The sequence below is a fragment of the Melospiza georgiana genome, chromosome 18, assembly GCF_028018845.1.
Source record: "Melospiza georgiana isolate bMelGeo1 chromosome 18, bMelGeo1.pri, whole genome shotgun sequence".
In the NCBI taxonomy this organism is placed as follows: domain Eukaryota; kingdom Metazoa; phylum Chordata; class Aves; order Passeriformes; family Passerellidae; genus Melospiza; species Melospiza georgiana.
The window spans coordinates 7238668-7252427 of record NC_080447.1 but is presented as its reverse complement, the minus strand read 5'-3'; the positions used below and the strand labels follow the sequence as shown (position 1 = coordinate 7252427).

General features: G+C 39.1%; 1 protein-coding gene across 10 annotated transcripts in view; it reads right to left on the bottom strand.

The window, feature by feature from the left end:
• The window catches only part of ARVCF (ARVCF delta catenin family member), a 248041-nt gene that overhangs the window by 158428 nt on the left and 75853 nt on the right, over positions 1 to 13760 (bottom strand). For all 10 annotated transcript variants that reach the window (XM_058036945.1, XM_058036944.1, XM_058036953.1 and 7 more), the window contains one exon: positions 5698 to 5764. The gene's annotated coding sequence lies outside the window, so the exon portion shown is untranslated. The remainder of the gene's footprint in view (positions 1 to 5697; positions 5765 to 13760) is intronic.

Below are 13760 nucleotides of genomic sequence, written 5' to 3'. Positions count from 1 at the left end.
AAATATTTTTACAAGGGTAATTTTTAAAGTAAATGCTTTAGCCTATGGTTACTTTTACCCAATGTAAAAAGAAATCAATTTCTTTCTAAAATTTGTCATTTATAGACCAAAAGAGCAAAGAACATCTTTCTGAAGCAGAGCTCTTGCTCTCTGGGATCTAAGGACTTGCCTACACTAAACAAGCTGAACTCCTCCATCCCAGCACTCATTATCCCACATTTCTTCAGAGATCAGTGTTTGTGTTAATTAAGCATAAAGCAGCACAGCAAAATGGCAGCATATTACTTCACACCTACTAAGTGTCCACACTAAGGTTTAATGGGGTATGTGATAGTCTATAAATTCACACTGTGCACTGTAAATTCTTTGTGTAAACAAACACTCCCCAAATATTTCCAAATGAGTGTCCAGGGGGAATAGTTTTTGTAATAATCTTACAAATACTGAAAGACTTAACAAGGCAGAGATGGTCTCTCGTGGAAAAAATCAGAGTATTTTGATTACTTCAGCAATTCTATTTGTTTAACACTACACCTCATAATAATCAGGTCCATGTTACCATATTGCCAAAAACTTTTTATATTTCCTTTTGTAGCTTTTGTTTTTCTATAGAAATTAAATGCAACTTGAAAGTCAAAGCTAGAATGAACAAGATCATACTTTGCAATCTCTTTTGGAATATGAATAGCAAATTTGCTGCATCTCAAGGCTCTGACACCTTTCCTTCTGCCTTGGAACTTGCCAGACATGATTGCTACCAGGCTGATTAGTTCATGGGGCGATCACTTTACCAGCCCAGAACACATGTCCTTGCATACTAAAGCTGCTGCGTGCCATCGATTTTGCAAAGGTCTCCCCCACTGAAATCAATAAGCAGCTCTGCTTAAAAATGGATTGCACTTTGTGGTCCCTTTCTGAGTTGTGGATATCCAGGCTTCCAAGTATTCTCACAGCTGCCTTTAGCAGCAGCTCCATGTCCCCCACTTGCTCTGAGCCCAGCCTGTCCTACCCCACATCAGCAGAACCTGCAGCCACTGATGACTCTGAGCAGAAACAACAGACAACCTATTTCACAACTATTTCACTGCAGTAATGTCTTCCCAGCAGCAAAGGAAAACCCCTCCAACAGCCTGTGTGACTGTTAAATAGAATCAGGCCTTCAATTAACCATGGAGGCTGTCACATTTTCAACAGAAATTACTTCCTTACTCTAGAGCCTCCCTTGCAAGCAGAGCCACCCAAAATCAATACATCTTTTCTCAGAACAGGCTGTTTCAATGAGAAAGAGAAAAGGATAAAAATCAAAAGCAGCACAGTTCCTAACTTCAGTCTGTCCTTCTTTCCCATGTATTTTAAAGCTGGGCTTCATTAATATCCAATCCAATCTGGCTGCAAATAAGCCAAAAACATAAAGACACTGTTAGAGCCTCATGCAGTTATTTCCACAGAACAATTACAAGATTTCACTTAACAATATACAAGAATCCTTATTTTTCTTGTCTCTCAGGTGTTTAGAGTTTTGGCAAAAGGGCTTCCATTTTAAGAGAAAGGCTACTGCCAGGAATCTGACTGAAACTGGCTCTGTGTGGGGAACCACAGCAGAGCACAGCCCTGTACTTAGGAGCATTAAATCAAAACACAGGAACAGGAGTCAGTGGGGCCAGCAGCAGCTCCCAAAGCCAGGCCAGTTTGTCACAGGTGAAACAGAGTAACTGAAACATTACAGCGAGGCTGGAACAGCCTGCAGAAGCTCAGAATAACTCTTTCATAAAAGATACTATTGTGCTACCATCAAGCAGATAAATAACAAAAAGGCAAGCAACAAAGCTGAGGTCAGCCCTGCAGTCAGGCAGCCCAACAGCTCCACCCATTCCAAATGCCCCCAAAGGCATCAGGATATGGGGGATATGGATATGCTCTTGGGCAGCATATCCAAACCAAGAGCCATTGGGTAGAAAACTGTCCTTTCATTACACATTTTGAGAGGAAAAAAATCCAACAGCGGCCCCACAGAACAGTGATTGTTTAAGCTCAGCAACAGATGTGTCAAATGACTTATCCCAACCATGAGGAGTTAATTGATGCTATAAATAGCACTCTGCAGACAAAAAAAAATCCACTTAATTCTAGTATCCAAAGAATACAGTCTAGCGCTGCTTATCAGTAAAACTATTTTCCTTTAAAGAAGTGGGCTTGGATGTCTTACACGTAGATTAACACAGAGAGATAATTTGATTTCAGGCTATTGAGAGATTTCCTTCCTTTTATGTTTCAGAAGAACAGGGCTGCATGCAGCTAAATGAGATCCATAGATTACAGTAGAAGAAAGGCCAATAAAACTGCACAGTTACATTCCTGGGTAATAACAAATGCTTTTTAATTCTAGGGCTCCAGTCTCAGGGTTTATGAGGGCATTTGCAATTACTACATTTAAGATTAATGTAAAATAAGTGCATCAAATAGAAACAGTTTCTTTAACCCATCTGAATCAAATATTTAGTATCTCCCAAAGCATTTTATACAATAAATAAACTGGCACTGCTAGGAAAAAAATTCACAGGTCCGAAGTGTTCAGAATGAGCCTCTTCCCTGTGGTTTTCACCTGCTTTCAGGAGGAAAACAGAACCAAAACCCTTCAGCTGTTTTCCAGAACATGGGTCTTGTTTACCTCTCACAGCCACATCTAGAGGATTGTGTGGCTGCTCTATTGCTCCACCAAGGAACTGAAAACATCAGCACAAACAGGAAAGAACATAATGGCAGTGTTCGTGTATAATTCTTGAAGCCAGTAAATCAAAATAATTTCATTAGCTCTTACCAACCAATCTTCCTGAATTACTCTCCCATATTTCAACCTCTCTCATTAAAAACAATCAGATTTCCATCTTATGTTGCTTTAAACCAGGAACAGTATCAATGAAGAGATTAAAGCAATACAAAGACAGAAGAAACAGAATAAAGCCCACTGGCTTTAATTCTCTCTAGTAACATCTGTGTCATTCTAAATCCAGGATATTTTTTCACCAAGCTAGTTTTGGAAGCCTGAGGCACGAACTAAATCTACTCTGTTTAGACCAAAACTGTTGATCTGCTTTCTGCAATGGCATGTGCAGAGCACACCCTTCACTGTTTCAGGATCTGTAAATTTAAAATGCAATCCAAGTTCATTTTACCCTTGCAAGTTTAGGATGCAATCCAAGTTTGTGCTGATTAACACCACAGCTTTTTAGTATTACAAGGCAAACATGCATTTGAGAACTAATAAATAATTTCTGAGCAAAATAAAAGTATTTAACTCATCTGCTGTCTTGAATAATCATTCCGTTCATGCATAAACATAAAGACATGAAAAACAGATACATTTTAATGAAAGTCTTGGAGAAAGTAATCATTCCATATGATGGATTTTAGCATGTAACCTCTGTCAACAGAACAGTCTTTGTTACACACTGCAAAAAGGTGCTGCCTGGTTGAGGAGCAGAAGCATTGCCACAACTGCCAGTTCAACTCCCTGTTACCAGGTGCAAGGTGTTGCTGAATTTTCAAGGCACAAACCCTTATCCCAGAGAAGCATTTCCTATTCTATTAGCCAAGTATCTTGGCTTCTGTGGGGTTAAACGGATAGCCAAAGCAGCCCTCAGAGAATCCTACTGAGGACACGCCTGGTTCATATCCCTGGGTGTACCAAGATGCCACAGTAACCCCATTGATTAGTCCAGATTCCAGAGCTCTTTACTCATTCAGATCTTCCCTCGCACACAACACAAACGCCGTGCTGGGCTCACACTGCCAGTGCTACTGCCATACTCTGAGCAAAACTGGAAGCATCAGTTTCCAAGACTAAGATTTCTATCTTTATTACAAGAGGTTTTGATTCACTGGTTTGTGGCTCTCTCAAAAATGGAAGCACTTGGGCTGCCAGGGAGCACTGGGACATGGTGTCCAGGCTGCCCTGCAGGTGCTGAGAGCCTGGCATGGGTCACCACAGCCTTGGGCTGGCACACCAACTCCATCCCAGACCTCCAGGGATCCCCTCTGGGCTGCCAACACCAACTCCATCCCAGACCTCCAGGGATCCCCTCTGGGCTGCCAACACCAACTCCATCCCAGACCTCCAGGGATCCCCCTTTTCCACATCCTCCCTTCCCTGCAGGGCAAACCTGTTCTGAATCTGACCTGCTCATACAGCTCCATTTCGACTGGTCAACTACCACATCTAAATCACATCGGCTGAGGCTGACCCTGACCAGAAAATCAGCAGGAATTGGGAAAAATATTGGATTTAGGGGGTCAGTACCAACTGGTCTTCTGGAAAAGTCATTTTCCTCCTGATAGCTATAGTTAGACTCTGATCTCACCCCTTCCAAGCCTATCCTACATTTTTATCTTTGACTAAATCTTAATGCTTTTTGTAGTTTACATCCCCCACCAAGAGTATTTCCTATTTCCAGGAACAAACTTATCACTAGTGCCTAATTACAGTTATTTGGAAGCAGAAATATTTCTTCTAAATCACTGAAGATCTGCTTCAAGAAACAACTTTCTATTCAAACATCCTTTTTTAATAACCATCCTGCTGATAACTGCTGAGTGGGAAAAATAACAATTTTGCTTTAACTTTCTAACCACTTCAAATGTTTCAAGCAAATTCCCTCTATTATATTAAAATTAAAATCCTGCACTATATAAACAGGAATACATTTCAGCTATAATAAACACTTCTAACTCATTTCATTAAAACTATGAAAGTAACAGAGGTAAGTCCCAAACAATTCAGAGAGTAAATACAATGTAAACTCTGCTGAGAATCTTTCCTACAAACAGCTTTGAAACTTTAAATGAGCTATTTATTTTCAATAAAACTTTTTGGTTTGACATATATGTTTAATCTAAAAACAATCAAATTAAAATGGAAAAAAACTTTATAAAAGTCAGTAACATGATATGTGTTATTCAGAGGATTATTTTCGAGGAATGCTTGGCTAAAACTGTAATCCACCTACACTGAGAAAAATAAAGCAGTACACAGAAGGGAGCAATATTTCAGGAAAACAAACAAGAGTACTTCGATATTTAATCCCATTATTCACTTTCAAGTCCCCAGATTTAAAACAGACACAGCAAAGTATTGAGGTGAATTCAGAGCAGCTGAAAATGTTTATGGTCATTCTCTAAGAGAGCAGAGGACTGGCTTTGGATTGCAGATAAGATATAGCTGGCAGGGAGAGCATGGAGAGAGGAACAGACATGCAGAGTCTCACCCTTACTGCCCACAGGAAGAAGTCCCACAGCTCAGAGACATCCCCTGCTCTGTAAGAAGGAAGCTAAATGAGTATTTCCATGGTAATAGGAAAAGGGAGAGATGGCTCAGAGAAGGCAAAACCAGAAAACTGTGATCCCTGTTTTCCTCAGCTGCACCTGTATTCCACCCCTTACACTGCCTCTGCTCTGGACACAAGGAATGATGGCTCCTGTCCTGGCTGCAGTTTTCAGGGATATCATGGGGGTATTCCCTTCTTTCTGCTCCTCAGCCATTCTACCACTCTGTTACACAAATTTTAGCTGGTCTTCAATAGCATGCAAATGAAGGAATTTCTGAGGTGTAAAGACAATTTAATAAAAGGATAGTGATTTAAGAACACACATACTGAAATAGTAACAAGACACTCAAGAGACTCAGCTGCAGAAACACAGTACCTTTTATAATCTTTCTTTCTTGTAGTGGCTTTTAAGATGGAAATTCTCCCTTGGTTCGATAATAACTCTGTAAGAGAAACAAAGAAAATAATGAAGATTTTTATTCCATCTGGGGGAAATAGGAAGAGGGGATTATTTTTTAATAACTGATAACATTTACATAATACTGTGAAAGTCTTTTATTTGTATCTCTCCCTGGTCCCCCTTCCTGAGTCATGCTGGTTTACAAAAAAGCATTAGATCTGGCATCTATTCCACCATCACCTGAAATCCCAAGAAAATCCCACAGACTGGAGTATTGAAAGTAAACTCCATTAAAAGATCCTCCTGATTTCTGTCCCAGTGCCACTCATATATGCATAAATCACACATTCCTAAACTTAAAATTTAATCAAATATATATTTAATTCCCCATTCATTCCTAGATTTAGAAGCAAAAAATGTTTGCCTCATAAGCACACACCAGAGCATTTTCAGTCATCCAGATCTAAATGCCATCTAGTGGTTCTAAAAATGTCAACTGTGGTTCCACAGATACACCTCATCCTGTCTGACATTATTTCTCCTAACAGCAGAGAACAGGAGAAATTAGGACAGAAAAATCACCAGAAAGAACTTGATGTTTTTCAAAATCTTTTTTTTTTTCTTCTTCTTTAGAGCTTCATGCAGCATTCCCATTAAGCACTGTTATCCTAGCAAGTTCCCAAAGTTAGCCAGCAGGATCCTTTGTCTTGGCTTCCCCCTCTCCTACTCTCTTTCTGAGAGCAAGAACATTCCAAGTAGTTGATTCCTGCAGATCAGCCTTGCTGGGTTTCCCTCAGGTGAAGTTTACCCAAAAAGGAGACATGCCACTGCCCCTCCACCAACACATGGCTCCATCCCCTTCTCACTGTTCCTCCTTTGCCTGGATGGCACAAGGCAGCCAAATAAACACCTGAGTGGTAAGTAAGATAAAGCACTTCAATCCTGCAGACTCACTGTAACCACAGAGGTGCTAAAAGAAAATTCAACATCTCTAATGTAAGAAGAGAGCTTCTTTGAAGCCTAATTTCTTCTAGCTTTTGCCTCATAAGAATATGACTTATCTCCTTTAAGTAAACTAATTTTATTTATTTTATTAAGCCAGAAAGAAATAATTTTACATTTAGTGTCACGTGGAACAGACAAATACGACTGGAAAAAATACTTCCCTTGATTTTTCTTTCCTCCTTTTTCACCTGTATTTTTATTGTTGATTCAGAGTCAAGAAGACAAGCTGCCTAAGGCCTGGGATGTCCTGGGTAAGACCTAGTCCTACTATAGCATTCATGTACAGCTGTGGGATTGTTGAATCTTTTTTTATCTAATAACCTGGGAATAAAGTGCATCTGCCTACTTCATAATATCCCAAACTATATATATAAAATATCAGCACTCTAATATATACCCACAGTATTACTGGTGGCCTTCTAGTGATTATCTCACCTGTTTAGCCTGAAATTAAGTGTTGATTACCAAGAAAACCCTCCTTGCCTTTTTAGCACAAATCTAGTTTTCATTTTACTCTTTCAGCAGGGTATTTGTCCAGCAGTGGCAGTCCTTGATGTGCTGTGTGGGTTAAAGCAAACACCTGGATCAGACAATGCTGTGCTCACAGGGGCTCAGTCCAGCTGCCAGCAGGAAGCCAAGGGCTGGTTTGTCCTGGCTGCTGCCAGCTCAGAGCTTCAGCCCAAACCCTGGGCAGCCTGCAGCTTGCTGAGGCTCATGGCCATCCTGCAAAGTCCCCCTTTCATCCCTTGGTTGCTGCCCATTTGTTAACACAACCTGTGGTGCAGGGGAGAGGGGGAAAACCCACCAGCTTGGATGCTATTACATTTAATAAAACACCCGGGTTTCATTACAAAAATGCTGCTTCACTCCAGTGATATACTTTTATTGCTAATTTTAATCAAGTATCTTACAGCTCTCAAATGGGAAAGGTGGAGAAAAACCTGTAATGCCTTTTCAGATTGCTTGTTATCTCTCACTTGTAACTAATTACCCCAGTTGCACTGTTAAAGACTGAGTGGTTTTATGTTTACTAGCCAACAAATGACTAAGAAAAAAGAAGACATCAGACAATTACTCTCTAGCTATAGTAACTAATTAAGATAAATATTTTCAGAAGAAAGAACTTAACAGAACATCAAGGCACTGACACTGCAAAAATGTCTGGGAAAGTAAAGCATCTATCAGCAAAGCATTTCTTGCCAGTCAGCGAGTTCCACAATTGCATCCCCACCACACTTCATTCTTGTCCTACTCCAGTGAACATAATGAGTTATTAAAGCTTTTCTAACATGGTGACAATGTGAGCAGCTTATTGGACTACAGGAAGACTTAGGGACAAATTTTCATTCTGCACCATTGCAAATGTGTGCACTGGCAACAGATGAGTACTTTTACACAAACAGCATGATGGGAAGTACAGCAGCAACGTGTTCTACCATTCCTTTCTCTTAATGTCTTATTTTATATCATCAGCTATGCCTGGTCTTTGCTGGCAGTCCATTCCTCACACCTTCTCGGTCACTTGTCAAAAGGCTTCTGAGCATCCACCCAAGCTCTTGAAAACATTTGCTTTCAGTCAGCGGGAGGAGCAGCCTTCAGCCAGGTACAGCCTGAGCAATTCCACTGGAATGCCTGGGCTTGGCTCTCCCTGTGCCAGTCTGAGTGCCAGTGACACAGAGCCAGTGTGACACAAACCAGGGCTGGAACACGTTCTGGGGCACAGAGCAGATCCCTCATCTCTGCACAGAAACTGCTCACATTAACATTGCCTGGTGTGGGGCAAGCAAGCAACGTAGCCCAAAATAAACGAGACAAAACCACAGTGTGGATGGACAAGCAGACTGCTTTTCAATTCAGCTGCAATACTACTATAAGTACACATTGCAAAATCTTGCCCAGGGTATGAATGGAAAGTCTTTATCTTTGGCTCTCTATGGCATTTCTGGCATTAAAACAACTAATAAGGAATTTGGATTATGTAATTTATTTGGTAGCAGTAAAAATACCTGCAGACTCATGGCTCCAGCCCTCTCTGCACACCTACAACCTCAAAGCAGCCTCAAGGAACAAATGTTTCTGTCACTTACAGCAGCAGACCGCAGTCAGCACAACTTCACTTGCCAACAGCTACCCCAATGGAAAAGAGACCAGTGGAAAAGAGCTCACTTACTCCCAGATTAATTTGTCTGTCCATGTTTTGTTTTATTGATTGCAAGAAGCTGATACCCTCCAATTGTATGTTTTCCTTGGCAAGAGCTCGTGACAGATAAATCACCAGAAGTTTGGGCAGAGCTGAATAGAGCTCTCTGAAGTGTATTTTGTATCTGCTGTGATTTACTTAACTAAGAGACAAAGAAGTGAAAAGAAAGAATTTTCTTCCTTCGCCTTACATCTTCATTTGCTAAACTGCTATTTTATTTCACAAAGAAATGTAGGATATTCTGACTGACAGCACAGTTCTGCTTTTATGTAAGGTATCAGATGGCAAACATGAGGTAGCTACATTATACAACTCAGTGTGTGGGTATATGCTTTGTCACAATTTGCATCAAAACATATGAAACAGTCATGGGAAGTGAGGTTTCTCCTCTAAAAGATGTGATACAAACATAATGAACAGCAGCCACCCTGCACACTCATTACAAAGCTCTCCATCAAAAGAGGTGGACTTCAAGCTGTTTGATATTTTAATATTTATACTCAATTATCTCCAGAAATTTATTTAAAACAGCATTATTTTTGTGTTACTTAGGAGCTCTGAGTTCCCTTAGAAACTCCTACTCATTCTTAATTATAGTGTAAATCAGCATGTTAACATCAAGCGAGCAACCACTAACTAAAGCAGCTGATACAAATGCAGACAAAGTTCAGACAGAAGTAGTGGCAAAATGCCCAGAAAGTTCCAAACCCCTCTGAACAGCTCAGTCAACGTGGAGAGATACACAGACCTTTCAAAAGAGATGCGCTGGGTAATAGCAGTTACTGCCAATAAATTTTATATAAATATTACAGAAGTAGTAAAGAGCCCATGCATCAGTACACAGACATGTCACAGATAAGAACTGTGGCTTTTTAAAATGTCAGGACTGAAAATGTACGACAGCCTATAAAATGTCACGCAAGTCATTACATGCTACCAGTGAAGTAAATAATTTATTACAGAAACAATGGCTGAACTAACTCTGCCAAACCAGGTGCACCTATTTCCTCTACTGTGTTGCTCTGTTGATAAAGACATGACATATTAAAAGAAAATGTATGAAATACAGAACTACAAAAGCCAAAGTACAGTGATTCACTTTGCTGTGCTGTGATACAAGCAAAATTAAAGCTAATCCTTTCTTCTGAAGGAAATGTCACAGACTTCTGTGCATTTGGTAAATTAATATTTATAAGAAGCCCAGACAGTTTAGTGTTTTTAATACAGGACTAAGATTTGCTCCTGAACATCAAACAGAGAAGTTGCACTCTAACAGCAGTTTCTTGATTGCAACAAACCTCAATGACAGTATTTCCAAGTCATGTTTTCTATCATTCCGATTAGCAACTGTGTACAACTGGGACATCTGCAAAATCCACCAAGTAGCCATAAATTATACATTCCTAACTCTTTAAAGTTAACACATAATAATCTTCTTATCAAGAGCCTGCTGACAGCTGCTAGTACTATGTTCCTAATAATTCTCATTACAAACAGACATCCAGGAATGGAAAAACAAGGTACACTCTGGTGCAGATATTATATATAATAAGTGAGACTTTACCAACAGCATTGTTTCAAGAACTTACATAGCAATAAAACTATAATAACTGAACACCTTTTATTTAAAAATGTAATTTAAAATTTTACAGCCTAAGATGCATAAGAATTCAGCATACCAAATTAAATTAAAATGCAGCAGTTGATCACTTTTATGAAAATTTTTAAAGGAATTTTGTTATATCACATGCTAATGTAATAATATGGAGTTTCATTTAATTTAGATGATGAATTATCTAATTTTGTTTTCTAGTATACTAAGGGTACCTAAATTGAACTTGATAGCATTCATGGGGTAACCAAAGTCACCTTTTATATATTACAGAAAGAGGATAAATTTATTCATTTAAATGGGAGGCAAAGGTGATCTTCCAAAATTCTATAATGAAATTTAATCTTGGAAAAAGAAGGATAAAAAAAATCAACCCTGGTTTTAGTAATAATATATTAGTGCCAACAAAGTTCACAACAACTGTGGGAAACTGGCTGCAGATATTTGTATTCTCCAGGGTAGAAATTCCTCTCTCAAGCAGACCCAGTCCTGTAACCGTAAGGTTAAGAGAGCAGATTTTCCAAAGCAAGCTGGAATTTTTAGAAGAATCTTTGCTCACATTTTTAATTCAAAAAGGAAAGCTGCAATTTGCAATCAATATCCTAGTGCAGCCATAGAGCACAGATGAGCCGTGCAGCACAGCAGAGCCATGTCCCAGTTCCGTGGGGGTGACAGTGACCAGCAGCACCATCAGATGCTCTGTGCTGCTCTGACAGTGCCCTGGTGTGTCCATGATGCTGCACTCACTGCCCGTGGCCAACAGCTCTTACACAGGCAAAGGCTCAACTTGAACAAAAGCAGCTACCAGATAGTTTGTCAAGCTAGGAAATTTCTTACCAAAAATATGTACTTGAAAAATGTCCAGTTCTTCCTGTGCCCAAACGGAAGAAGAAAATCAGCCTGAGTGAAAGCTTAACTAACAATATTTTGTGAATAAAATTATAGGGTAGCCTAACTTAAGAACTGTTTTCCTGATAATTTGAATTGCTGCAGATAAATCTGAATACTCTTAATAGTGTAACTGACCACTAGAATGACCACATGCAGTCACTGCTAGACCAGCACCCAATTCTGTAACTGACATGAGACCTTCTACCACAGAAAAATTACTGTCACATGCTAATAAGGGTAAAAGAAAGGAACAAAAAGTACAGGTAAGACTGGAGAAATGACACTTGACAGGGAGAATGACAATTTGCTGGTTGTCAAGAGCAGTGAGTGACAAATCTCTGGAATCTCAGAAGTAATCCTTAACACCTAAGTGATGCCTTCCTCTTGTCCTTAAAAAAGAAAATTGAATGAGGCCTCAGTCACATCTCTTACAGCACTTCCTCACATAAAGCAGGATTTTTTTTTTTTTTAAACAAGAACTTAGAAAAGTAGCTTGAAAAATGGGGAGTTCTGTAATAAACCTGCAGAATCCATAGCACTCTCTTGGGTGGTAGGAGCTGCACACATCTTCCAGAAAACTGGCAAGGTGGATGTGTGTGTATGCAGGTAAGCTTAATGAACACTCCCAAAGTAACAAAATACATATAAACAGTTAGGAAACCAAATGGTAAGTAGTCAGATCATTTCAGATGGGCTGGCATTCTTTAAACTTTATGTTTCACAGAAGCACTGATTTAACTAATGAGGTTTTAGCAGTAGGAATTGCAAGAATGGAAAATCTGTACCTGCATGACAGCAAAAGAGCACAGCAGCACAGCATGTCTTAGACAACAATTATGTATATTCTATTTAATTGCATAACAAAGTTTCCATTTGTCTTTGTTTAAAAATAATTTAATAAGTTCTGTTTATTAATGATAAACTAAAGGCAGAAGTTCACATAAGAGAAAAAGTAAGGCCTCTTACTCAGTCATGCCAATGGAAGAGTGTGACATTAGCACAGATTAGGATCACTAATACAAATTGCTTCAATACAGCAAAGGGAAAATTAAAGGTGAATTACTGTAGTAATCTAAACAGAAAAACAATTGCCAAGGAAAGATATAAATAGCATCCAAAACTGCTGTTCTAAGAATGCAAAACAGATGGGTAGGGAGAATATCTAGGGATAGATGAAATCAATCATTTGCAGTTGATATAGATGAGAGCTTAGTAACCTTTCCTGGCCAACTGGGAATTCACACAAAAAGCGGGGATAGCTTAATGAAGAAGGAAATATGAAAAATATTTCTATTCCAAGTCCCAGAACTCTTACAAGCTTCATGCTTCATTCTAATGCATTCAGGCTACTGGGCAGTCATTGCATTCAGGCTATTTAAAGATGCACCAACATATTCAAGCACTAAGCTACAGGTCTCTCAATTCCCAGGACAAACAAGAGCAGCTAAAGCATGCACTAAGTTTCCAGAAGTGTGTGTTCCACACTTGCATATAAATTCTGTATCTATAATCTTACATTAACTGAAGCATGGTAAACACATACATTTATTAACAGAGTTTGTTTCCTAGTGTTTTCAGGGCATATGTTTAACAATCATAGAATTGTAACAGTTTTTTGGGTTTAATCTGGTCTTTAAACACTAAGAGAGTTCAGCCTCTTCTTTTAAGAGGATTAAAACATGAAAGCAGCAGGAATTTGGTTATCCAGGCACTTCTGAAGCAAAATTATTTGCTTTGCCACACTGCTTCCTTTTTTATGGTGACTGCTCTCATCTCTTTCATGTATTACTGTAGCTCTTCTGATATAGAAAATTTATTACAAATCTACTGTAGAGAAGTTGAATCAATTATTTAGACCTATATTAAAAAAATAAACCTCTTGTTTTGTATTTAAGGACAATTAAGGGGGATTACATGAAAACATATTCCTACAATTCTAACATCTCGCTAATTTCAAGTAACAACTTGTTGTTTTTCTAAGAAATACTGGGAGGATGTGCTACAGAAAACCTAACCAAGAAAGAGTGTTGGGATTCTGAGACAGACAAGCCAGTACTTAAAATAGGAAGAAAAGAAAAAAAAAAAAAGAAGGTGGGGGAGTAAACTCAGATCACTAGAAATTTGGCAATTACAATAAACTGCCCAATCTAATTCAGTGACAGCTTCATCTCAGAGTCCCAAATTCTGCATTTTTCCCCCAGTGGAGACACAAACAAGAGAGCAAAGGCTTTTGAAAGGCCAAATTAAGCAGTGTAGTACTGAGGAGGAGAGCACATGTTAGAAAGCCTGGCAGTGAAACACGCTGACACCAAATACATTTGTGGGCAGGAA